General features: G+C 43.6%; 1 protein-coding gene across 2 annotated transcripts in view; it reads left to right on the forward strand.

Moving 5' to 3' along the window:
• Positions 1 to 24,562, forward strand: part of nocta (nocturnin a) — a 61,675-nt gene that overhangs the window by 23,931 nt on the left and 13,182 nt on the right. The window contains exon 1 of one of the 2 annotated variants that reach the window (XM_072495576.1): positions 17,355 to 17,374. The exons of the other annotated variant lie outside the window; for it this stretch is intronic. The gene's annotated coding sequence lies outside the window, so the exon portion shown is untranslated. Of the gene's footprint in view, positions 1 to 17,354; positions 17,375 to 24,562 lie in introns of those variants that run through there. 2 annotated transcript variants of the gene reach the window in all.

Raw genomic sequence — 24,562 nt, forward strand, 5'->3', positions numbered from 1 at the left:
CTCCCACAATCCAAAAATGTGCATGTTAGATGAATTAGCCATGCTAAATTGTCCCTTGGTGTCCAAAGGTGTAGGTTAGGTAAAGGGATTGTTGGGATCAGGTGGGGGTATGGGCATGCGTTGAGTGCTCTTTTGGATGAGCTGAATGGCCTCCTGTTGCACTGTAGCGATTCTATTATTTAAAGCTGCCAAATTATTAAAACTGATCCAATTATTTAAACTTTGTAAAAAAAAAATGTTTTTAATTTTTTTAAAGTTCATTTAAGGTGTTGCTGGTTAGGCCAGCATTTATTGCCCATCCCTAGCTGCCCTTCAGTAGGTGGTGATGAGTTTCCTCTTGAACCGCTGCAGTCCTTCAGGTGTAGGTACACCCACTGTGCGGTTAGGGAGGGATTTCCTGAAATGTGGCCCATTGATTGACACTATTGGATGCAGATGTAAAATATTATCTTTACCTTTTCTTTGATGGGATGTGGGTGTTGCTGACAAGGCCATCATTTGTTGCCATCCCTAATTTGCCGTTGAACTAAGTGACTTGCTAGGCCATTCCAGGGGTCATTTGGAGTCAGCCACATTGCTGTGGGTCTTGAGTTGCATGTAGGCCAGACCAGGTAAGGGAGGCATGTTTCCTTCCTTAAATTCCCTACATTAGTGAACCAGATGTGTTTTTACAACAATCGATAATAGTTGTCATGGTGGGCAGCACGGTGGCGCAGTGGTTAGCTTTGCTGCCTTGCGGCGCCGAGGTCCCAGATTCGATCCTGATTCTGGGTCACTGTCTGTGTGAAGTTTTCACATTCTCCCTGTGTTTGCGTGGGTCTCGCCCCCACAACCCAAAGATGTGCAGGATAGGTGGATTGGCCATGCTAAATTGTCCCTTTATTGGAAAAAATGAATTGGGTACTCTAAAAATGTTTTTTTTTTAAATAGTTGTCATGGTCACTATTATGGAGACTAGAGGCGCGATCTAACAGAAAATTTCTAAGGATGGTAGCGAGCAGGAACAGGCGGGTGTTTCCCGATGGCCAACCTGGTGAGGCCGTCACTGGTATCTAACGGTATTAGGGCACTTAATGATGCCCCTCGGACCTCACGCTGGAAAAGACTGGAAATCAGAGTCCTCACCCTTGAAGGTTAGCAGGCTGGCCGAATACAAATCGGTCACCAATGTCTGCCCAGCAGAGGTAAGTAACCACAGGCCCCTCCCAGATGACCTGTTGCATATGATTTGTTTGTGCCAGGCGTAATGATCCTTCGCTCCCACTCACCACATGTCCATTCTCCTGCAGGATCTCCATCTGATGCTGCTGACCCATCCGGGGTGGGGATCCCCTGCCTTCCAAGAGAACACCTCAAGAGGTGAGCTCCGAGGAAGCCACCATAAATGCACCACGACTGTCTTCCCCACCCTCCTCCAGTGCAGAGACATGCACCTTGGTGGGTGAAGTTGTAAACAGGCTTCTGGGCACAATCTGATGAGCACCACAGAGTTGCTGATGCACATCAGGTGGAGACAGAAGCGTCCGGGGGGATAGCAGTCGGACGTCTGCTGGGTCTCTGTTAGATGCTAGGATCAGGTTATCCCGGAGCTAATGCAGACGCTAGTGGGGGCAGCCATGACATTCAAAGGGGAATGCCAGCGACACTCCAGTGGGTCCATAGCCGAGAGGCGGCGGGCGCAGGAGCTGACACCAGCAATACGCGACATCGAGCCCAACATTGCTAAGGTGGTGACCGCAGTTGGAAACCTGGAGTACAATGTCGGCAGCATGTGGTGGTGTCCAAGGCATTGCTCAGTCAGTGACTGTCATGGCTGACGTCCTTAACTGCATGTCCCAGTTGCTGGGGGATGTCCCTGATGTAAGTGAACCTTGCCAAGGCGCTGAGGAGCTTGCCCCAATCGCCTGGAACGTGTCTCGGGTAGACTTTGCCGGGGCACTCCAGAGCATGTCTTAGTCACCGAGGAGCATTGCTGAGGGCGTCGACACCATGGTGCAAACATTGGGGAGCTGCCAAGGCTGGCAGGCCAGATGATGCAGATACATCCGGAACTCAATGTTGCCCCGTTCCTCCCATCCTGAAGTAACCCCCAGGATTCTATGGGCACCAACCAGGAGAAGAGAGCGCTGGGTGCGAAGCCACAGCCTCCCTACGGGTGGCAATGGCTGGCATCAACTCCCCTGAGTTTCTCTTTACCCCACAATGGTGCATTTCAGAGTCCGTCTCTGGAACAAGGTGGCACGACGAGGCATGTGCCACCAGCAAAAGAGACTGATGTGGGCCAGGTGGGGGATAAGGCAACTGGGATGGTAGGTGGGAAAGGGGGGGTTGTGAGATGATGGACGAAGCCACATCCTATGAGAAGCAGCAGAAAATGAGGGCCTCCGGACATGCCAGACCCTCGCCACTGCCTGAACATCGGAGGCCTCAACACCACAGGCACATCCTCCTCCCCTGGCTCGTCCTCTAGCCCCTCCTGATCTGGCAGCTCCACACCCTCCTTGGATGTGGCTGCATGTTCCTCCCCCTCCTCCTCCAGCACATCGTCCCGCTGCTATGACAGGTTGTAGTGGGCACAGCAGACCTGCACAAAGCGATCGGCCCTCTGTGGGGTGTACTGCATGCACCACCAGAGAGGCCAAGGCATCGGAGCCGCATTTTGAGCAGTGCTCAATGACTGCCCGGGTGGCTGCATGGGCCTGTTGTATTGGGGCCTCCATACTGGCGTCATTAGCCAGGTCCTAGCGGGTGGTCCTTATCGCCCAAGAGCCTCCCAGCCATCCTGGGGTGGTCCTCAATGAGGCCGGTGACTTGCCCAGGATGTACCTCCAACGTTCATGATCCCGGAGGTGGCGGTTGCACAGGAGTTGAACGTACAGGGAGTGGTACTCCTTCCTGTTAATGAAGGGCACTCCCTGATGCCCTGGTGCGCAAAAGGCGACAAGCGTGCCACTGAACCTGGGGCGTCCCGGCGATGTCAGAATTCTGCAGCCCTGGCAACTTGTTGGGCCTGGTCCAGGTCAAAGTTTATATAGGAAGCTGCTTGGGCAAACAGGGCATCTGTTACCTCATGGATGCACTTGTGGGCTGTAGCCTGTGAAATGCCACACAATTCCCTGCTCGAGCCCTGGAATGATCCTGAGGCGTAAAAGTTCAGGGCCCTGGTGACCTTGACAACCACCGAGAACGGGTATCCTCTACATGGTGCCAAGTCTGCAAGGACATGGCAAAGGTGCCGCACCATCCCCATGTTGAGGAGGAGCCTCCTGTGGCACACAGTCCATTATCTGTTGGAAGGACCAGCATTGCCTTTACACCTTGGACTTTCGCCGGCCTCCCCCTCTGGGACCCTCCCTGGCCTGATGGACAGCTGGGTCCAATGTATGGGATGGGGCCCTGCACGTGGACTACTGTTTCGGGCACTCGCTGATGCTACTGCCTTCTCCGGTGTCTGGCCGCCTTGCCTGCTGCCAGCACTGCGAGGGCAGCTTCGGCGGGTTCAAAGATATCATCCATCTTGTGTAATATCTATAAGGAATTTGAGGGGGTGAGAAACTGACAACCAGCGATCGGCTTCCATCCCGGGATCCTCCAATCCCCCATGGCTTCCCCTCCCCCCTCCTCACATCCCCTGCCATCTCTCAGGGTGCCATCCAACCTGTCCTGCCCGCACATCCCTGGACCCCCGAACCTGTACCTCGGCACACGCTGGTTGCCTCACCGGTGCAGACACCCATCCTCTGATTGTGGGAATGTCCTCAGTGCTGAGGCCCAGCCACTGAGTGTTCAGATGTTGGCTGCTGTGTCTGTGGTGTTGAGGCCTCTGATGTTCAGGCAGTGTCCACACATCATGATCTGATTGGGATGCTCGGCAATAACTCCCAGCTGCGACATCACACGCCTACACACGGGAATCCACTTACGAGCTATGAAGTGCTCACTTAACTATGATTGCCAATTTACTATGAGCCGATAGCCTTCAGCCACGTGGCCAGAGGCTGCCACAGTCAGTGGGAGTTATGGGTGGTCTGGGAGACAGATAGGCTGGAGTTGCCCTCGTTATGGGTACTCAATCAATCCCCACAGATGCCCCCCACCCCCTCCCAAAAGCACTGGAGCAGCACCCCCAGTGCCTCTGGGCTCAATACTCACCTCAGATCCCCACAGCAGCCATGCTGGCAGCTTCACGTTTTTTTTTAAAGGTGCACTAATCTCCACCCACGTGACTCATTGGGGAGACGTTTGGTCACGGGAGGCTGTTAGATAGGGTTGTTCCCATTAATTGGCTTTAATTGGTGATTATTGGTTTCTCGCTGCGCTGTGGCGGGATTTGGTTCTCGCCAACAGGGACAGGCCAGTTAGATCCCAAACCAATCAGCTCCTGGCGCGGTTCCTGATTTTGGCGCCTCCTGCGATCTAACAGCTATGTCGTGCTCTTGCTCAAGCATGACAAGGCCTTTAAATCGTGCCTCATATGAGCACACGGAAATAAATTGAATGAAGTATCAAGTGCTCATGTGAAGAAAGGTCACTTGCTTACTTGTATGTTTCGTAAGAATTATAAGGAACACAATGTAAATGTTTGTTGTCATGACCACCAAAATCTTGTTCCTAAGAATCTAATGTAAACTTTAGGTGTGAGCTTGTTTGACTGCTGAGTTACAGGATCTTTGAATTCTAGGGTTTGCTTTCATTGCACAAAAATTAGAAATGGAAGAGATTATTTTAGAATGTTTTGATTGTTGAATTAGCATTTTTTTAAATTTAAGGTGTCCAAATGTCCATGACATTCCTAAACCACTTCCTCCTCTTCACCATAGCACCATAACATTCCTTTTTTTAAAAAAAGTACCCAGTTCATTGTTTACAATTAAGGGGCGATTTAGTGTGGCCTATCCACCTACCCTGCAGATCTTTGGGCTGTGGGGGTGAGACCCACGCGGGCACAGGGAGAATATGCAAACTCCTCACAGACAGTGACTCGGGACCAGGATCGGACCCGGGCCCTCGGCGGTGTGAGGCAGCAGTGCTAACCACTGTACCGTCCTTGAATTAGCATTTTAATGTGTTCAAAATGTCACAGAAATGTTAACTCATTATGCTAATTTCAACATTGAATGTGAGAAAAAGGAACAAGTTGCAGTTGTAACTTCTTTTACGGTCTCCGGGCAGTCCAAAGTCCTACACAGTCAGTGAATTGCTTATGAATTACAGGCACTGATGAAGAGAAAAAAGAAAGGGCTGCAGTAAATATATATAGCACTCTTTCCTCAGGATCTTTTATATGTTTCAATAAGATCATCTCTCAATCTTCTGAACTCCAATGGATGCAGGCCCAGCTTTTCCAATCTTTCCTCATAAGATAAACCACCATCCCAGACATCAATCGATTGAAACTTTTCTGAACGCATTTACATCCTTTATTAAATAAGGAGACCAAAACTGTACATAGTACTCTAGATGTGGTCTCAGCACCACCCTGTGTGCAACTGTAGCAAAACGTGCCTACTTTTATTTTCCTTGCAATAGATAACAACATTACAGTTGCTTTACTAATCGCTTATTGTACCTGCATACTAACTTGGTGATTTGTTTGCCAGGGCACCCAGATCCCTCTGTACCTCAGAATTTTGCAATCACTCCCTATTTAAATAATATGTTGCTTTTTATATTCTTCCTGCAAAAGTGGACGAGTTCACATTTTTCCACATTAGACTCCATTTGTTAAATTTTTGCCCATTCACTTAACCTATCCCTTTGTAGCTGCCTTCTACCCTCTTCACAACTACGTTAGTGTCATCGGCGACCCATCCATTTGGTCCCTTCATCCGAGTCATTGATATGAATTGTATATAGTTCAGACCCCAGCACTGATCCCTGCGGCACTTCACGTTACAACTTACCAATCTGAAAATGATCTGTTTATCCCTACTGTTTCCTGTCAGCTAATCAATCCTCTATCCATGCTAATACGTTATTCCCTACACCATGAGCTCTTGCGTTGCATGATGTGATGTGGCACCTTGTCAAAAACCTTTTAGAAATCTGAAGTTCAGTATATCTATAGGTTCCCCTTTATCCATGCTGCCTGCTACTCCTTCAAATAACTCCAATAAATTAGTCAAACATGATTTCCCTTTCAAAAAATCATGTTGACTCTGCTTGATTGCAATCAGATTTTCTAATTGCCCTGCTTTGACCACCTTAAATAATAAATTCCATCAATTTCTCTATGACCGATGGTAAGTTAATTGGCCTGCAGTTTCCTGATTTGTGTCTCCTTACTTTTTCGAATGGAGGTGTCACAGTCCCTATTTTCAAATCTGATGGAACCTTTACAGAAGCTCTGGAATTTTGAAAAGTTAGAATTAAAACTGCTGTCTCAGCAGTCACTCTTTCAAGATCCTAGGATGAAGTCCATCGGGAACTGACCGCTTTTAGTTCTCATCATTTTCAGAGTACACTTTCCCTGGTGATTAGAATTTTTAAAGTTCCTCCCTTTCACCACCTGATTCACAATTATCTGCATCTTCAATGAAGACAGATGTAAAATATCCTTATATCCTTATTTTCCATGATTAATTCCCCACTCGATGACCAACTTACTCTTTTTCTTTTTATATACCTGTAGAACCTATTGCTGTCTGTTATATTTCTAGCTAGCTTTCTCATGTGTTCTAATTTCTCCCTTCTTATCAATCTTTTAGTCATTTTTCTTTATATTATGTCCAATCTTCTGACCTGCCTGGCACTCTTCTTTGTGGGATTGTACACTTCCCTTAATTTGATAACTATCTTTAATTTATTTAGTTAGCCACAGATGGTCTTTCCCTTGGAGTCTTTCTTTGTCACTGGAATGCGTATTCTTTTCTGACTATTTGAAATTTTTCCTTAAATATTTGCTACTAATATTACAAACTACAAGAGTGGCTGATCCCTTAGCCATAAGATATAGTGTAAGAAGTAGGCCATTCAGCCCATCGAGTCTTTGCTTTCAATCAGACCATGACTGATCTGATATAATCCTAAACTTCATTTTCCTGCCTTATCCCCATAACCCTTGATTCCCTTACTAATTAAAAATCTGTCTATCTCAGCCTTGAAATATTAAACGACACAGCCCTCTGCGGTAAAAAAAAATTCCGCAGATTCGCTACCTTCTGAGAAAAGGAATTTCTCCTAATCTCTGTCTTAAATGGGCGGCCCCTTACCCTGAGATTTTCCCTCTGGTCCTAGATTCTCCCACAAAGGGAAACAACGTCTCAGCATGCAGCCTGTCAAGTCCCAGAGGATCCTATATGTTTCACTAATGTTGTGCCTCATTCTTCTAACCTCCAATGAGTAGAGGCCTCACCTACTCAACCTCTCATAAGAAAATCCCTCCATGCTTGGGATCAAGCAAGTGAATCTTCTTTCGACTGCCTCCAAGCCAGTATATCTTTCCTTCAATAAGCGGACCAACATTGTTCTCAATATTCCAGACGTAGTGTTACCGCCCACGGGCTAGTGTGCGGGCAATTCTAGCCCCACTTGACCCGGAGTTGCAACAAAATTGAAATTAAAAAATAATTCTTAGAAAAACTCCCAAAGTCTTTGGTCCTTGGTTGCCCAATAAATACAGTCACCAGCTTTGTAAACTTAAACACAATTGTATTAATAACAACGATGATTAAATATGCAGCAAATACAACAGGATAACTTGGATAGAAATATGCATAGAAAATAGAAGCAGGAGTAGGCCATTCAGCCCTTCAAGCCTGCTCTGCCATTCATTATCATCATGGCGGATCCTGAGTTCCATACCCTGATCTCCTCACTCACACACACACACACACACACCCCACGTCCCCTACCCCCCATATCCCTTGATCTCTTTTGCCCCAAGAGCTATATCTAAAACCTTGAAATTACACAACATTTTGGCCTCAACTACTTTCTGTGGTAGTGAATTCCACAGGTTCATCACTCTCCTCACCTCAGTCCTAAAAGGTTTACCCCTTATCCTCAAAATATGACCCCTAGTTCTGGGCTCCCCCACCATCGGGAACATTCTTTCTGAATCTATCTTGACTAATCCTGTTAGAATTTTATAAGTTCCTATGAGATCCCCTCTTGCTCTTCCAAACTCCAATGAATATAATCCTAACGGATTTAGTCTGTCCTTGTATGACAGTCCTGCCATTCCAGAAATCAGCCCGGTAAACCTTTGCTGCACTCCTTCCACAGCAGGAACATCTTTCCTCACAAGGACACCAAAACTGAACACACTACTCCAGATGTGGCCTCACCAATGCGCTATACAATTGCAGTAAAACATTCCTATTCCTATACTCAAATCCTCTTGCTATGAAGGCCAACATACTATTTGTCTTTACTGCCTGGTGTACTTGCACACTCACTTTCAGCGACTGATGTGCAATTACACCAAGGTCTCGCTGAGTATCCACCTCTCTGCCGACTTATACCCATTCAAATAATCTGCCTTCCTATTTTTGCTACCAAAGCGGATAACCTCACCTATATCCACATTATACTGCATTTGCCATATGCCCACTCAGCCTGTCCAAATCCCATTGAAACATCTCTGCATCCTCCTCACAGCTCACCCTCCTTTGTACCATCTGCAAATTTTGACATAATACATTTAGTTTCCTTGTCCAAATCATTAATATATAACGTGAACAGTTGGGGCCCTACCACAGATTTCTGCGGTACCCACTAGTCACTGCCTGCCAATCGGAAAAAGACCCATTTATTCCAACTCTTTGCGTCCTGTCTGCTAACCAGCTTTCTATCCATCTCAAGGCACTACCCACAATCTCATGTGCTTTAAGTTTACATGGTAACTATTATCTATTTCTTAATTCCCCACTTAAAATTGTCCCACCCTCTATTGCACATACAACACAGACAAACACAGGAAAAGATGTGTAAACTAAGTAAAAGGATAAGAGTCTTTGTTTCAGATGGTGGTCTTCAAGCACAGCATCCTTCAATTTTAGGCTTTCAGTTCGAGGTCCCTGGCTTCAGTCTAATGATTTTTACTGTAGATTCAGTCGGGTTTCTGTACAGCTATGCATCTTTTCAGGAGAGGGAGAGAGTAGCTTCTTTCTTCTTGAGCATCCAAGGCTCCAACTTTCCTTCCTTGGTTCTCTGGGGGGGGGAAAAACATTCCACTTGGGCAGGATCCAATCATCGCCTGTTACCGGCCAGAACTCGGCCTTTTGGCCAATTCATTGGCCGCCAACCACGTGAACCGAGTTGCACCAATCTCTTGGGTGCCAAAATGTCTGAGTTCTGCTGTCTGAAGGTTAGCACAGTGTTCTCTTGTGTAACTTTTGAATTCCTCACTTCCCCTGCTCAACTTAAAGATATATATATGCCCATTAAGCATCTATGGAAGAAAATGATAACCGCAAAACTAAAGAAAGTGGAAAAAAGGGAATCAACAGGAAAGGTCCTTGGTGATGTAACTAGTGCCTTGGCAAGTGCCTAGCTTTGGCAAGACTTCCCTATTTTTATACTCCATTCCTCTTAGAATAAAGACCACCATTCCATTTGCCTTCCCTATTACCTGCTAAATTTGCATGCTGGTTTTGGCATTCTTTCTCCATTTAAATTATAATCAGCTCCTTTATTCTTCATACCAAAGTACATTTTCACATTTTCCTCAATTACATTCTATCTTCCAAGTTTTGTCCACTCACTTAACCTGTTTTTCCATCTAGACATTTGTGTCATCCTCATGACTTGTCTTCCCACCTATTTTCATGTCATCTACAAACTTGACAATTGTACATTCACTTCCCTTCTCCAAGTCATTAATATATCTTTAAATAATTGTGGTCCAAGTGCTGATCCTTGTGGCACTCCACTACTTACAGGTCGCTATCCTAAAAATTCTCCTCTTATCCCAACTCTGTCTTCTATTAGTTAGCCAATGCTAATCTATTACGCCCAACACCATTGGCTCTTTTACAAAGTAGCCTTTTCTGCAGTACCTTATCGAATGCTTTCTGGAAATCCAAGTAAATGACATTTACTGTTTTCCCTTCGTCTATGCTGCTCATTGCAACCTCAAAGAATTCTAATAAATTGGTCAAACACGATTCCCCCTTCATGAAGCCATGTTGACTCGCTTGATTATACTGTGTATTTCTAAATACTATGCTATTGCATCTCTTATAATGAACTCCAACATTTTCCCAGTGACGGATGTTGAGCGAACTGGCCCATAGTTACCCGTTTTCTGATTCCTACCCTTTTGAATAAGGGTCAGTTGTCAGTTTTCCAGAATTTAAGGATTCTTGGGAGATTACTACCAGTGCATCCACGATCTCTAGCTACTTCCTGTAATATCCTAGGATGCAACCCATCAGGTCCAGGGGATCTATCAGCCTTTAGCCCCACAAGTTGCCCTACTACTTTTACTCTAATGATAGTTATTGTATTTATTTTGTATTTTTGGAATGTTGTTGGTGTTATCATCTATGAAAACTAACACAAAGTATTTATTTAACTCCTCTGCCATTACCTGGTTCCCCATTATTATTTCCCCAATCTCATTCTCTAAGGGGCCTATGTTCACTTTAGCCTCCCTCTTCCTTTTTATAGATTTAAAGACGCTCTTTACTGTCCATTTTTTAAAATAAATTTAGAGTAGCCAATTCATTTTTCCAATTAAGGGGCAATCTAGCATGGCCTACCCTGCACATCTTTGGGTTGTGGGGGTGAAACCTATGCAAACACTGGGAGAATGTGTAAACTCCTCATGGACAGTGACCCAGGGTCGGGATTGAACCTGGGACCTCAGCGCCGTGAGGCAGTTGTGCTAACCACTACGCCACCGTGCTGCCCTTCCATTTTTATATTACTTACTAATTTACCCTTTATATCTTCTGTTTCTTTCTGGTCCTCTTTTTTTGGTTTTAAAAACTTTCTCAATTCTCTGGCTTACCACTAATTGTTGCCACATTGTATGTTTGTCTTTCAGTTTAATACTTCCTAGAATCCTCCTCCTGCACTGGGATACATCTTTGTTGTGAATCATGAACTACTTTCACAAAGATCTGTCATTGCTGATCAATATTTTCTGCAAAATTTCTTTCCCCAGTCCGCTTCAGCCAACTCTCCCCTCCTTTGTTTGTAATTACCCTTATTTACGATTCACACAGTTTCGGACTTCAGTTTCTCACTGGCTCTTAAACTGAATGCTAACTTCTACCATGTTATAGTCACTGTTTCTTAGGGGATCTTTTACTGAGATTGTTTATTAAATCTGCCTCATTACACATTACCAGATCCAAGATAGCCTGATCCCTGGTTGCATCCACAACATGTTCTGGGAAACTGTCCCGAATACACTCTATGAATTCTTCCTCATGGCTACCTCTGCCAATTTAATTTTTCAATTCACATGGCGATTAAAGTCACCCATGGTTAATATACTGTCTTTTTTACATGCCATCATTATTTCCTGATTTATTCTCGGTCCTATTATATAGCTACTGTTAGGGGGCCTATAAACTACCCCCACCAGTGTTGTCTTCCTCTTGTTATTTCTTACCTCCACCTAGCACTGTTGCTTCACAGCGCCAGGGACCCAGGTTCGATTCCCAGCTTGGGTCACTGTCTCTGTGGAGTCTGCACTGGTTTCCTCCGGGTGCTCCAGTTTCCTCCAACAAGTCCCGAAAGACATGCTTGTTAGGTGAATTGGACATTCTGAATTCTCCCTTTGTGTACCCAAACAGGAATGTGGCGACTAGGGGATTTTCACAGTAACTTCATTGCAGTGTGTCATGTCAGAGTACCTTTAAGAAATGGGTGTTTAAGAAATGTACCTTTTAAGAAATGGGTGTTTATCAGTGATGTCAGAGTGTGGATGGAGCTGGGCTGTCTGTCAGCTTTTTACTTTTGTTTTAGTCTGTTTGCTGCAGGATGTATTTTAGTTTTGTTTTCAGTGTTGGAGCTAAAGCCAGACACAGCAGCTGTACTGCTGTTCTCTCTGCCATCAAAAGACTATCTCTTGATTATTTGGTGAATTCCGAATTATAAATGTTTTCAGTCGTGACTTTAACCTGATGTGCTTCTGTTAAAGGTTTTGTTTTTAAGTCGTATGGATGTTAAAAGGAAAGCTTAAAGAATTACTTAGTGTTGTAGTCTTTGGGGGTTGTATTTGAATTAATGGTTGCTAAGATGTTGTATGTTTATAAAAAGGTTAACTTGAGTTCATAGAATAAACATTGTTTTGCTTTTAAAAAAGAACTTAAATTTCTCCCTGTATACCCTGTCCTACAGCATAGTTACTGTTAGGGGGCCTACACCTATCCCACAAGTGACTTCTTATCTTTACTATTTTGTCTCTATCCACAAACTGAATCTTGATCTCCAGAACTAAGGTGATCCCTTTCTTTGTTCCTTCCTAAATGTTATGTATCCTTGAATATTCAGGTCCCAGTCTTTGTCATCCTGTAGCCATATCTCTGTATGACTATCAGATTATACCAGTTCATTTATATTTGTGCTGTTAATTCACCTGTTTGTTATGAGTGCCACATTCAGAGCCTTTAGCTTGGTCTGGCCTTATTTGCTTGTGCACTCTTAGGTTTGTACACTCTGCACCTTTCTACCTTGTGCTTTTTCATTGGTATTCTCTATTTAATTGCTCACATTTCCCAAACTTGATCCCATGCCCCAACTATTTAATTGAAAGTCCTCTCTACCTCCCCCCTTGTATGACATGCCAGAACCTCATCCTAGCACGGTTCAGGTGAAACACATCCTAACGATACAGCTCACACTTCCCTCAGTACTGGCATCAGTGTCCCATAAGTTGAAGCACATTTTTCGCACATCAATCTTTGAGCTATGCATTAATATCTCTAATTGTATTTACCCTACACCAGTTTGCTCGTGGCTCAGACAGTAAGTAATCCAGAGATCATTACCGTTGAGATTCTGCTTTTTAATTTAATCCCAGCTGCTTGTAATGCCTTAATCTCCCACGTCATTAGTACCGACTTGGACCACAACCACTGGATACTCCCCTTCCCTCTGCACATTCTCCATTGACCAGAGCAGATGCCATGGCACCGAGCAGTCAACAGACCACTGCTCTCAACTGCAGAGAAGAGTTTCTATCGCCTTGCTTATACTGTCCCCGTCTACCACTATATTCCTGTTGCTCTTCCCCACACCCCCCTTGTTAGAATGACTTCCCGTATCATGGTACCGTGTTCACTTTTCTCATCCATGCTGCAGCAGCTACTTTATCTATAAAGGCTGCAAGATACTCGAACCTGTTGGACAATTACAACGTAGGGGCTCCTCCACTTCTACTGCCCTACTTGCAGTCACATCCTCATGTCTTTGACCGCTGACCAAATCAGAAGAAAGATCATGTCCTAAGGGGTGTGACTGCCTCCTAGTACAAAGTGCCCAGATATCTTTTCCCCTCCCTGATGTAATGCAGTTTTTGTAGCTAGGCCTCCAGATCAATGACTCCGAACCCAAGCTCCTCAAGCTACAGAAAATTACTGCGGATGTGTTTTTTCCTTGGATCACCCTGGTGTTCCTCGCTCCCATGTTTTGAAGTCGCAACCTATCACCTGCCCTGCCATCTTTATTTTGTGTTAACTTATTGTTGTTCCCAATAACCTTCACTACTGCTAGTAAACCTTACTGCAGCTAATAAAGCCTTACAATTAGTAACAAATTACATGGGTTTTGGCGATGGAAGCACAAGGCACTAACGTGATCGAGTTTTCACTAACCTGATTGAGTTTTTCAAGGAAGTGATGAAGATGATTGAGGGTAGGGCAGTGGATGTTGTCTACATTGACTTCAGTAAGGCCTTTGATAAGGTCCCTCATGACAGACTGGTACAGAAGGTGAAGTCACCGGATCAGAGGTGAGCTGGCAAGCTGGATACAGAACTGGCTTGGTCATAGAAGACAACGGGTAGCATTTGGAGCGTGCGTTTCTGAATAGAGGACTGTGACTAATGGCGTTCCTCAGGGATCAGTGCTGGGGCCGTTGCCTCCTTCTGCACTGTAAATTCTATGATAATCTATGAAATGATTTGGAATAAAATGTAACCGATTTGATTAGTAAGTTTGCGGATGACACAAAGGTGGTGAAATTGCGGATAGCGATGAGGACATTCGGAGGATACAGAAGGATACAGATCAGTTGGACCTTGTGCGGAGCGATGGGAGATGGAGTTTAATCCGGGCAAGTGAGAGGTAATGCATCTAATGCAGATGGGAAATATACAGTAAATGGCAGAACCCTTAAGATTATTGATAGACAGGGTACTGGGTGTACAGGTGCACAGGTCACTGAAGTTGGCAATGCAGGTGAAGAAGGTAGTCAAGAAGGCATACAGCATGCTTGCCTTCATCAGCCGGGGCATTGAAAATTGGCAAGTCATGTTGCAGCTTTATAGAATCTTAGTTAGGCTGCACTTGGAATATGGTGTTCATTTCTGGTCGCCATACTACCAGAAGGATGTGGAGGCTTTGGAGAGGGTACAGAAAAGAATGTTGCCCTGGTATGGAGGGCATTGGCTATGAGGAGAGGTTGGAGAAACTTGGTTTGTTCTCTCTGGAACGAAGGAGGTTAAGGGGCGACCTGATAGAAGTCTACAAGATTATAAGGGGCATGAACAGAGTGGATAGTCGGAAGCTTTTTCCCAGAGTGGAAGAGTCAATTACTAGGGGGCATAGATTTAAGGTGTGAGGGGTAAGGTTTAAAGGAGATGTACAAGGCAAGCTTTTCACAGAGGGTGATGGAAGCCTGGAACTCGCTGCGGGGGAGAGGTCGTGGAAGCAGATACGATAGTGACGTTTATGTGGCGTCTTGATAAATACATGAATAGGATGGGAATAGAGGGATATGGTCCCTAGAAAGATTAGAGGGTTTTAGTTCAGACGGGCAGCATGGTCGGCACAGGCTTGGAGGGCTGATGGGCCTGTTCCTGTGCTGTAATTTTCTTTGTTCTTTGATATTCATCAACCAATCGCTTATCTGTTTTGCTGTAATACCAGACTTTGATTTCAGCCAGAACGTGACTGCTCTGGCATCACAAAGTCGATTGGATTGGATCACTCTTTGAAGTGGTGGTTACTGCCTCTGGGACATCTCTTCCCCTGCTTTTCTAAATGGTATAATATAATCTTTAGTAGTGTCACAAGTAGACTTACATTACACATTGCTTCTGGGTCCTCTTTTTGCTTGTTCTTCTAAATGCTGCTGACTGCCCCGGGGCCTTGTTTCACCCACTCCCGTGCTCTAGGAAATTAATCTGGATTTATTTAGCACTCTACAGTCTTTTAAACGTTGCACTCAATGAGATGCTTTTGAAGTGGAGTGGTTTTGGGCGGCACAGTGGTTAGCACTGCTGCCTACAGCACTGAGGACCCAGGTTCAATCCCAGCTCCGGGTCACTGTCTGTGTGGAGTTTGCACATTCTCCCCGTGTCTGCGAGGGCTTCACCCCCACAACCCAAAGATGTGCAGTTTAGATGGATTGGCCATGCTAAATTGCCCCTTAATTGGGGGGGGGGGGGGGGGGGAATAGAGTACTGTAAATTTATATTTTAAAAAAAAAAAAAAGAAGTGGAGTGTTTTTTATTATGTGAGGTTAACAGAATACTGGACTGGGACAGCTGAGTTTTTGCTCATCTGCTGTATAAGAACAAGAAACGTTAAATAAAAATAAATATTCTTTCACACAATACAGTGACACATACTGTGCAGGAAAAATACGCACACTGAGCTTGAGAACCCTGGGGTTAGGTACCAAGTTCCAGGACAGTTCTATATCCGGGGGGAGAAATTGGAGGAAAATGAATTGGAATTGTGGTGTGAGCAGTGCAAAGATCTACAATGTTTGTCATGTGGTAGAATATCATCAGCCTTTTTTTAAACACCCACATTTGCAAAATATCAGATTAGTTGCAACAACTCTGCTCTCTCAGTAGAATACTTTGATTTGTAATGTGACTGCTTCTTGCGTGGCAATATCAAAAGAATATTACCTGAAACATTTCATACTAATTTTGATAGGTTCATTGTTATTCCTGTATGCTTGTTTTAATTAATCCATGCTCAATTATATGGTAGGTTCAGTTAGCTGCACTCTTACAGGTGAAATGTATGTCTTGATAGCTGTAAAGGAAACTAGCAGTGGAGAGAGCCCTTCCTGTTAATTTGTTCCCATTTTTATTATTTTTGGTCCATGGACCTATAACCGGAATGTGCCTTTAAGCAGAAGAGCGCTGGCCAGGACGATGTGTTGCTCGGTTTTTATTTTGAAATGAATCTTGGGAACCTGGCTTGGCGGAAGTTGATTCGATTGGCTAACAGGCAACTGGTGGATTCGCCAGAAACAATGTTCTGCCTGACAGTCAGGCAGGTGGTTTTTCTTCCTGCCAGAAACCTCTAGACCCTCAAAGGAGGAGGAGCTGTGCTCTCTCTCTCTTTCTGCTGTCTGAGAGTCTGCAGTGAAGATCATTACAAACTGAAGGAAAAGCAAGCACTCAAACTGAAAACCTAACACTAACTTGAAGACATTCAGCTGTATCAAAGATCCTTCATTAATATTCATTTTACCTTTCAACCACCGTTTTGTGTGTGTATGTGGAGTGGAGATGCCAGTTAGAAAGGGTTCTATGATTCTATAAAGCCACGGGTATCGGTATAAAATCTAGTTTCACCTGTGTTGTGACTCTGGGTCAAGAAGGACTGGAATTGACTGCACTAGCCCAGGGTGTTGTGATAAAGTGAAGTAATAAAGTTCACATCAGGTCCTGTTGCATGTTGTGTTGTGCAACTTTCTTACTGAGTTCGTAATCAAAGGAAATATTAAGAAATTGATGCATTGTATCATATATTTTCTCCTCGGCAAATGTGCGGGTGGCAGATAGAACGGAGAGTGTGATAACATTTAAACTGGCAGTGAAAGCCTGGTCCCTACCACTCACTAGACTAGTGATATTTGATTAAAGCTGTTAAATATAGTAAATGCGTTGATTTGTGTCCACAGCGTGTGTTGCCCTTTCTGAATTCAGCTGTATTTGAAAGTTGGTGGGATTACTTTGAATGGCTTGAACAAAACCCAGGCCACTTGCATTTTGTGCCAGGTCATGTGTACCTGCTTTATTTGTGGGGTGGTGATGGGCGGAGGTAGGTTTGAGATGAGCTGGCTGATGTAGCATATCTGTAGATTTCTGTACAGTGAATCACCTCTAGATGGTGTAGTTCCTCTAACTGTGTCCTTGTACAGTTTGTCTGCCCTTGAAACTGAATGTTCAGTCAAGAAACCTTCCATCTTGAATCATTCTGATTCTTTGCTAATTTTTGGAGTGATCTTGGTGGGTATGATTTAACACTTGCACCCTATTTGTTTGCTGTTTGTTGCCTAATAATTATACCTGAAGGTTGACATCAGGATAGTGGGGGAGAACTATTTTCTTGTTGCTTGTCTGGAGATTATTTAGAGTCATAGAGGCCTACAACACAGCAAAGGCCCTTCGGCCCATCAGATGTGCGCCTGTCAAAAACAACCACCTAACTAATGTGGCAGGAGGATGGGAACCAATGCAGGAAATCGGAGGAAAGTACAGTGGGGACAGAAACAAAAAGCAGTAAAGGGAAAAGTGAAAGGCAGAGAAACCAAAGTTAAAAATCAAAAAGGGCCACAGTACAGAGTGCAGAGACTGTGGAGAACTCAGTGAATGGGTCCAGTAAGGCTTAAGAGAAATAAAACATGGAGAGTGTACAAAACATGACTGGACAGTTGGTTTGAAAAAGCAGGGCAGAGAGCAAGGGAAGTCTAGATTAAACTGCATTTATTTCCATGCAAGAGGCCTGACGGGCAAGGCAGATGAACTTAAGGGCATGGTATATGGGAGTGGGATATTAGTATCTATTGCTGAAACATGGCTATCGGAGGGGCAGGACTGGCAGCTCAATATTCCAGGGTATTGATGCTATTGGAAAGATAGAACAGGAGGTGAGAGAGGAGGGGGAAGTTGCATTTTTGATCAGGGAGAATATCACGGTGGAACTGAGAGGAGATATATCCGAGTGTTCGCCCACTGAGTCTATATGAGACCTCTTCATTCACCTGAGGAAGGAGCAGCGCTCCGAAAGCTAGTGACATCGAAACAAACCTGTTGGACTTTAACCTGGTGTTGTAAGACTTTGTACTGAGTCTATATGGGTAGAACTGAAAAGTAAGAAGGAGAGATCACTTTTATAGGTTTGTACTACAGGCCCTCAAATAGTCAGCGGGATATTGAGGAACAAATATGTAAGGAGATTTTAGATAGCTGCATGGAAAACAGGGTGGTAATAGTTGGGGTCTGGGACAACCATAGCATTAGGGGCTTGGATGGAGAGAAATTTATGTATTCAGGATGAATTTCCCATCCAGTATGTGGATGGCCGACTAGAGAGGGGGGGAAACTTGACAACCTCCTTGGGAAATAAAGGGCAGGTGACAGAAGTGTTAGTGAGGGATCACTTTGGAACCAGTGACCATGATTCCATTTGTTTTAAGATAGCTATGGAGAATGATAGATTTGGTCCAAAGATTAAAATTTTAAATTGGGGAAAGGCCAATATTGATGGTATTAGACAGGAACTTTCAAAAGTTGATTGGGGGGGTCTGTTGGCAGGCAAAGAGATGGCCGGTAAGTGGGAAACTTTCAAAAGTGTGTTAACCAGGGTTCCGGGTAAGCACATTCCTGTTAGAGTGAAGAGCAAAGCTGGTAGAAGTAGGGAACCCTGGATGACTTGGGATATTGAAGCCCTGGTCCAAAAGAAGGAGGCATATAACATGCATAGGCAGCTGGGATCAAGTGGATCCCTTGAGTATAGAGGTTGTCGAAGTAGAGCTAAAAGAGAAATCAGGGCAAAAAGTGGACATGAGATTGCTTTGGCAGATAAGGCAAAGGAGAATCCAAAGAGCTTCTACAAATACACAAAGGGCAAAAGAGTGAGTAGGGCCTCTTAAGGATCTACAAGGTCATCTATGTGCGGATTCATCAGATGGGGGAGATCCTAAATTAATATTTCTCATTGGTTTTTACTGTTGAGAAAGGCATGGATGTTAGGGAACTTGGGGAAATAAATTGTGATGTCTTGAGGAGTTTGCATATTACAGAGAAGAAGGTGCTGAAAGCCCCAAAGCCCATCAAGGTAGATAAATCCACAGGACCTGATGAAAAGTATCCAAATAAATTGCGGGTCCCCTAGCAGAGATATTTGAATTGTCAACAGCCACAGGTGAGGTGCCTGAAGATTGGAGGGTGGCAAATGTTGTGCCTTTGTTTAAGAAGGGCCCCAGGGAAAAGCCTGGGAACTACAGACCGGTGAGCCTAATGTCTGTGGTGGGTAAATTGTTAGAAGGTATTCTGAAAGACTGGATCTACAGGTATTTAGAGAGGCATGGACTGATGGGGACAGTCAGCATAGTCTTCCGTGAAAAATCATGCGTCTCATATTTAATTGAGTTTTTTGAAGGGGTAACCAAGAAGATAGATGGGGGTAGTGCAGGCGACGTTGTCTACACTGACGTTAGCAAGGCCTTTGACAAGGTACCACATGGTAGGTTGTTGCATAAGGTTAAATCTCACAGGATCCAGGGTGAGGTAGCCAATTGGATACAAAATTGTCTTGACACCAGAAGACTCTTGGTTGTTAAGGGTTGTTCTTCCTCTGTAAACTGGAGGCCTGTGACCAGCGGTGTGCCTCAGGGCTCAGTGCTGGGTCTACTGTTATTTGTTAGTTATATTAATGATTTGGATGAGAATTTTAAGAGGTATGGTTAGTACGCTTGCAGATGACACCAAGATGGGTGGCAAAGTGGACAGTGAAGAAGGTTATCTAGGATTGCAAGGTGATTTTGATCAATTGGACCAGTGGGCCGATGAATGGCATTTGGAGTTTAATTTAGATAAATGAGGTGATGCATTTTGGTAGATCAAATCGGGACCTACTCAGTTAATTGGGGAGAGTTACAGAACAAAGAGATCTAGGAGTACAGGCTCATTGCTCCTTGAAAGTGGAGCTACTGGTGGACAGGATTCATTGGTCAGAACATTGAATACAGGAGTTGGGACATTTTGTTGAAGTTGTACAAGACTTTAGTACGGCCACACTTGGAATACTGTGTGCAGTTCTGGTCACCCTATTATAGAAAGGATATTATTAAACTAGAAAGAGTGCAGAAAAGATTCACTAGGATGCTACCGGGACTTGATGGTTTGAGTTATAAGAAGAGGCTGGATAGACTGGGACTTTTTTCCTTGGAGTGTAGGAGGCTTAGGGGTGATCTTATAGAGGTGTATAAAACAATGAGCGGTATAGATAAGGTAGATAGTCAACACCTTTTCGCAAAGGTTGGGGAGTCTAAAACGAGAGGGCATAGGTTTAAGGTGAGAGGGGAGAGATACAAAAGTGTCCAGAGGGGCAATTTTTTCCAGAGGGTGGTGAATGTCTGGAACAAGCTGCCAGAGGCAGTAGTAGAGGCAAGTACAATTTTGTCTTTTTTTAAAATTTAGACCGTTATGTGGGAAAGATGGGTATAGAGTGATGTGGGCAATTGGGACTAGCTTAGTGGTAAAAACTGGGTGGCCTGGACAAGTTCGGCCGAAGGGCCTCTTTCCATGCTGTAAACCTCTATGACTTTGACTCTTAACTATTCTAATTCCATTTTCCCGCACGTGGCCATAGCCTTGTGTACCAGTGCACATCTAAGTACTTAAATGTTATGAGTATCTCAGTCTCCACTACCTTTGCAGGCAGTGAGTTCCAGACTCCCAACACCCTCTAGCTGAAAACATTTTCCCTCACATCCCCTCAACCACCTGCACCTTACTTTAAATCTATGCCTCCTGGTCATTGATCCCTCCATTAAGGGGAAAAGCTTCTTCCTGTCTACTCTATCAATGCCCCTCATAATTTTATATATCTCAATCATGTCCTCCCTCCGTCATCTCCATGTACTGAAGAATGGGCTTGTCTTTGGCTATATTCTTCAATAGCTTCTCAGGACAATTGCCTGAATAGGGGTTGATTTTTTTCATTGCACATCATGAATGAGTAACAGGGGCTGTGAATAATTTGTGGTACAATGGAGTTGAATGCCAGGTAGAAGTCAAATGTTGGCAGTGAATTTGCTTTTGATGTGATAAGGTCCTTTACATAGCAACATTTAGGCTGCTAGTCATATAGTTAATGTGAGCTAAAGTTAGCACACAATTCATTAACACTAAATTGGAGAATGTGACTTATTAGTCATAATTAGCTAGGATAATTAGTATTTTGAAAGGAAATAGAACTGGAGATTTTTTTAAAAGAAATTCAGTGACAACTGAAAATATCCATTTTGATAAGAAAATGGGTGGTCTTGAGATCAAGATGTGTTGCATGGTAATCAGTTCACATTTATTTTTGTTGCAATCTCTTTCAATTTTGACTCCAAACAAAGTTTAGGAATCCTACTCTGGCCTCTACTCCCTAAGTAGGCACTGATGTCCCTGCGTGATTGAGGCCAATGCTTAAACTATTTTTCTGTGTTTTGAATCGCTGCAAATATTGATGTAATATGGTGACCTCTGTCCTAAATTGCAAAAGACAGTGTCAGCTATGCTAAGCAAAACCATACTATTGCTGCAGTAAACATGTTTTATTCTGTAAAAAAAACACCCATTTCTTAAAGGTACTCTCAATGGCACCTCCCCCCCCCCCCCCCCCCCAAAGAAAAAAACCCCATCAACTTCAAGATGGTTTCATTTTTCACCTTTTCACTATCCTTTAAGAAATGCACACAGTAAATATACTTTTTTGTATTTCATAAAACAACACATTGTAAACAGGTATAATAATATAGTCCTTTTTTTTTTTGTTCCTCCAACCGGAATCCCTCTTGATTGACGGTCTCTTTGAACAAGGTCTCTGCACGATCCATCCATTTCTCTACGCCTCTGCATGGCTCTTTAAAGTCAGATACTTTAGTTCAATCTGATCACAGAGTCCCTTGTCTTTCTCCAACACAGGACATTGGTTATCACAACTTTCAGGCAGTCAAATGCCTGTTGAAATTCCGCTGTCCACTGAAATTTTCGACGTTTCTTCAGCAAGTCCATCAGTGGAGCAACCACGCTACAAATATTTTTCATAAATGTTCAATCAAATCCACTCATTTACCAAGAAATCGCATTATTTCCCTTTGTATCGAGGGTATTGGAAACTCCCCAATTACTTTTGGTTTCACATCCCATGGGAGCACTCGACTCTGTCCGATTGTATGGCCAAGAAAAGAGACTTTGGCTTTTCCAAATTCACTTTTGGCTATGTTTATCACCAAACCCGCCTCCTGAAATCAATCGAATAACTCCCATCAGATGTTTTAAATGTTCTTTCCATGTACGGCTGAAAATTACCAGATCGTCGATGTATATCGCACAATTGGGTAATCCTGAAACAACTTTGTTAGTTAACTGTTGAAATGTGGCTGGGGCTTTTTTCATGCCAAATGGCATAACTTTGAATTGGTATATACCATCTGGAGTCACAAAAGCTGAAATCACCTTCGCCCTTTCTGATAAAGGTACCTGCCAGTAACCTTTAAGTAAATCCAGTTTGGAAATAAAAGCTGTTGTCGCACTTTCTCAATGCAATCCTCCAAACATGGCATAGGATAAGAGTTTGTTCTTATAACTGCATTAATCTTTCTATGGTTCACACACAACCGTTGGGTACCGTCTGGTTCAGGTACCATCACTATGGGTGAGCCCCATTGGCTGCAACCCACTTCAATTATGCCATTTTTAAGCATGCTCTCAATCTCTTTGTTAATCTGTGCCAATTTTAAAGGGTTAAGTCCAAATGGATGTTGTTTGATTGGAACAGCATTTCCCACATCTACATCATGTCTAGCCATTTTAGTACTTCCCAATTTATCCCTACAAACTTGCCCACGTGATATCAATAACTCTTTCAGGTCGATCCGTTTTTCCCCTGGAAGGTAACTCAACAATTTATCCCAATTTTTAAGAACATCCTCATTTTCCAATTTAATTTGAGGTATGTCAAATTCACAGTCATCTGGACTTGGTTCGTCACTTTTGAGTCAGAATCATTAAAACCTCCTCCTTTTTCCCTCCTTCCCTTTCAAAATACCTTTTAAGCATATTCACATGACACACTCCATGAGTCTTCTATCTGGTGTTTTTACCACATAATTCACCTCACTTAATTTCCTTTCAATCTGATAAGGTCCACAAAACCTTGCTTTTAAAGGTTCACCTACCACTGTTTACCACACTAAAACTTGATCCGATTGTATTTGTGGGAAGTCCATATCGAGTAAAGAACTTAAGTAATTTCTCCACAATCTTTTTAGCTGTAATATTACGTACTGGAATGACCTCTGGAAACCTAGTAGACACATCTATTATAATCAAAAGATATTGATTCCCACTTTTTGTTTTAGGGAGCGGTCCTACGCAATCAGTTAGGACCCTTATAAAAGGTTCTTCAAATGCTGGAATCGGTATTCAGAGTGCTGGTTTTATCACTGCTTGAGGTTTCCCTATCACTTGACGTGTGGCATGATTGACAAAATTTAACTACATTTTTATGTAGTCCAGGCCAATAAAAATGTTTTTGTATATTAGCTTGGGTTTTCCTTATTCCCAAATGACCTCCCACTGGTACCTCATGTGCAACTCGCAACACCTCCTTTCCATGCCCTACCGGCAATACTACTTGATGAACTTCTGCCCACTTTTCATCCGCCCGCCTGCATATGTAAAGGTCTCCATTTTCTCATCAAGACATCACTTTTACGGTAATAACATTCTGGTATACACTCAGATTCCTCTTCCGTAAATGCTTTCTGATACATCCGTTTTATTTCTATTTATTTTTGTTGTAACTCCGCCAATTTTCCTGAGCTAAAACTATCCACCTCATCCTCCACCTGTTTTTGTTCTTTTTCAACCATCTAATCAAAAATCGTTTCTGATAATTGAACTTCCACTCTTTGATTTCTCCTCTTGTCTTATCCTGTGACTTTGCGACCTTGTTACTACACAATCCGGAAAAATCCCAGGATATTTGTCCTTCAACACTTCAGTTGTTTGATTTTCCACTGGCTTATCAACCACAGTAGGCATCACTCCCACCTGCGATCCAGCTATATCATTACCCAAGATAAACTGTATTCCTGGACAAGATACTTTCTCTATTACTGCTACTACCACTTCACCACTCTTCACTGGACTTTCCAACCTTGCCTTATATAATGGAACACTATTCCTCTCACCCTGAATTCCACATATTACCACCTTTTCTGGCAATATTCTTCCCAAACTACATAACTCCTCATCTCTTACCATTAAAGATTGACTAGCTCCCGTATCTTTTAAAATTGTGACTTCTTTACCTACTCCTCCTGATACACATGAGTAAACTTTTCCCACACAAGTAAATTCTTTAAAGACATCTGGCACCTTCTTATTAACCACCTCTTGATCAGGCTGTACAAT

This window comes from Scyliorhinus torazame, chromosome 3, assembly GCF_047496885.1.
Source record: "Scyliorhinus torazame isolate Kashiwa2021f chromosome 3, sScyTor2.1, whole genome shotgun sequence".
Lineage (NCBI taxonomy): Eukaryota > Metazoa > Chordata > Chondrichthyes > Carcharhiniformes > Scyliorhinidae > Scyliorhinus > Scyliorhinus torazame.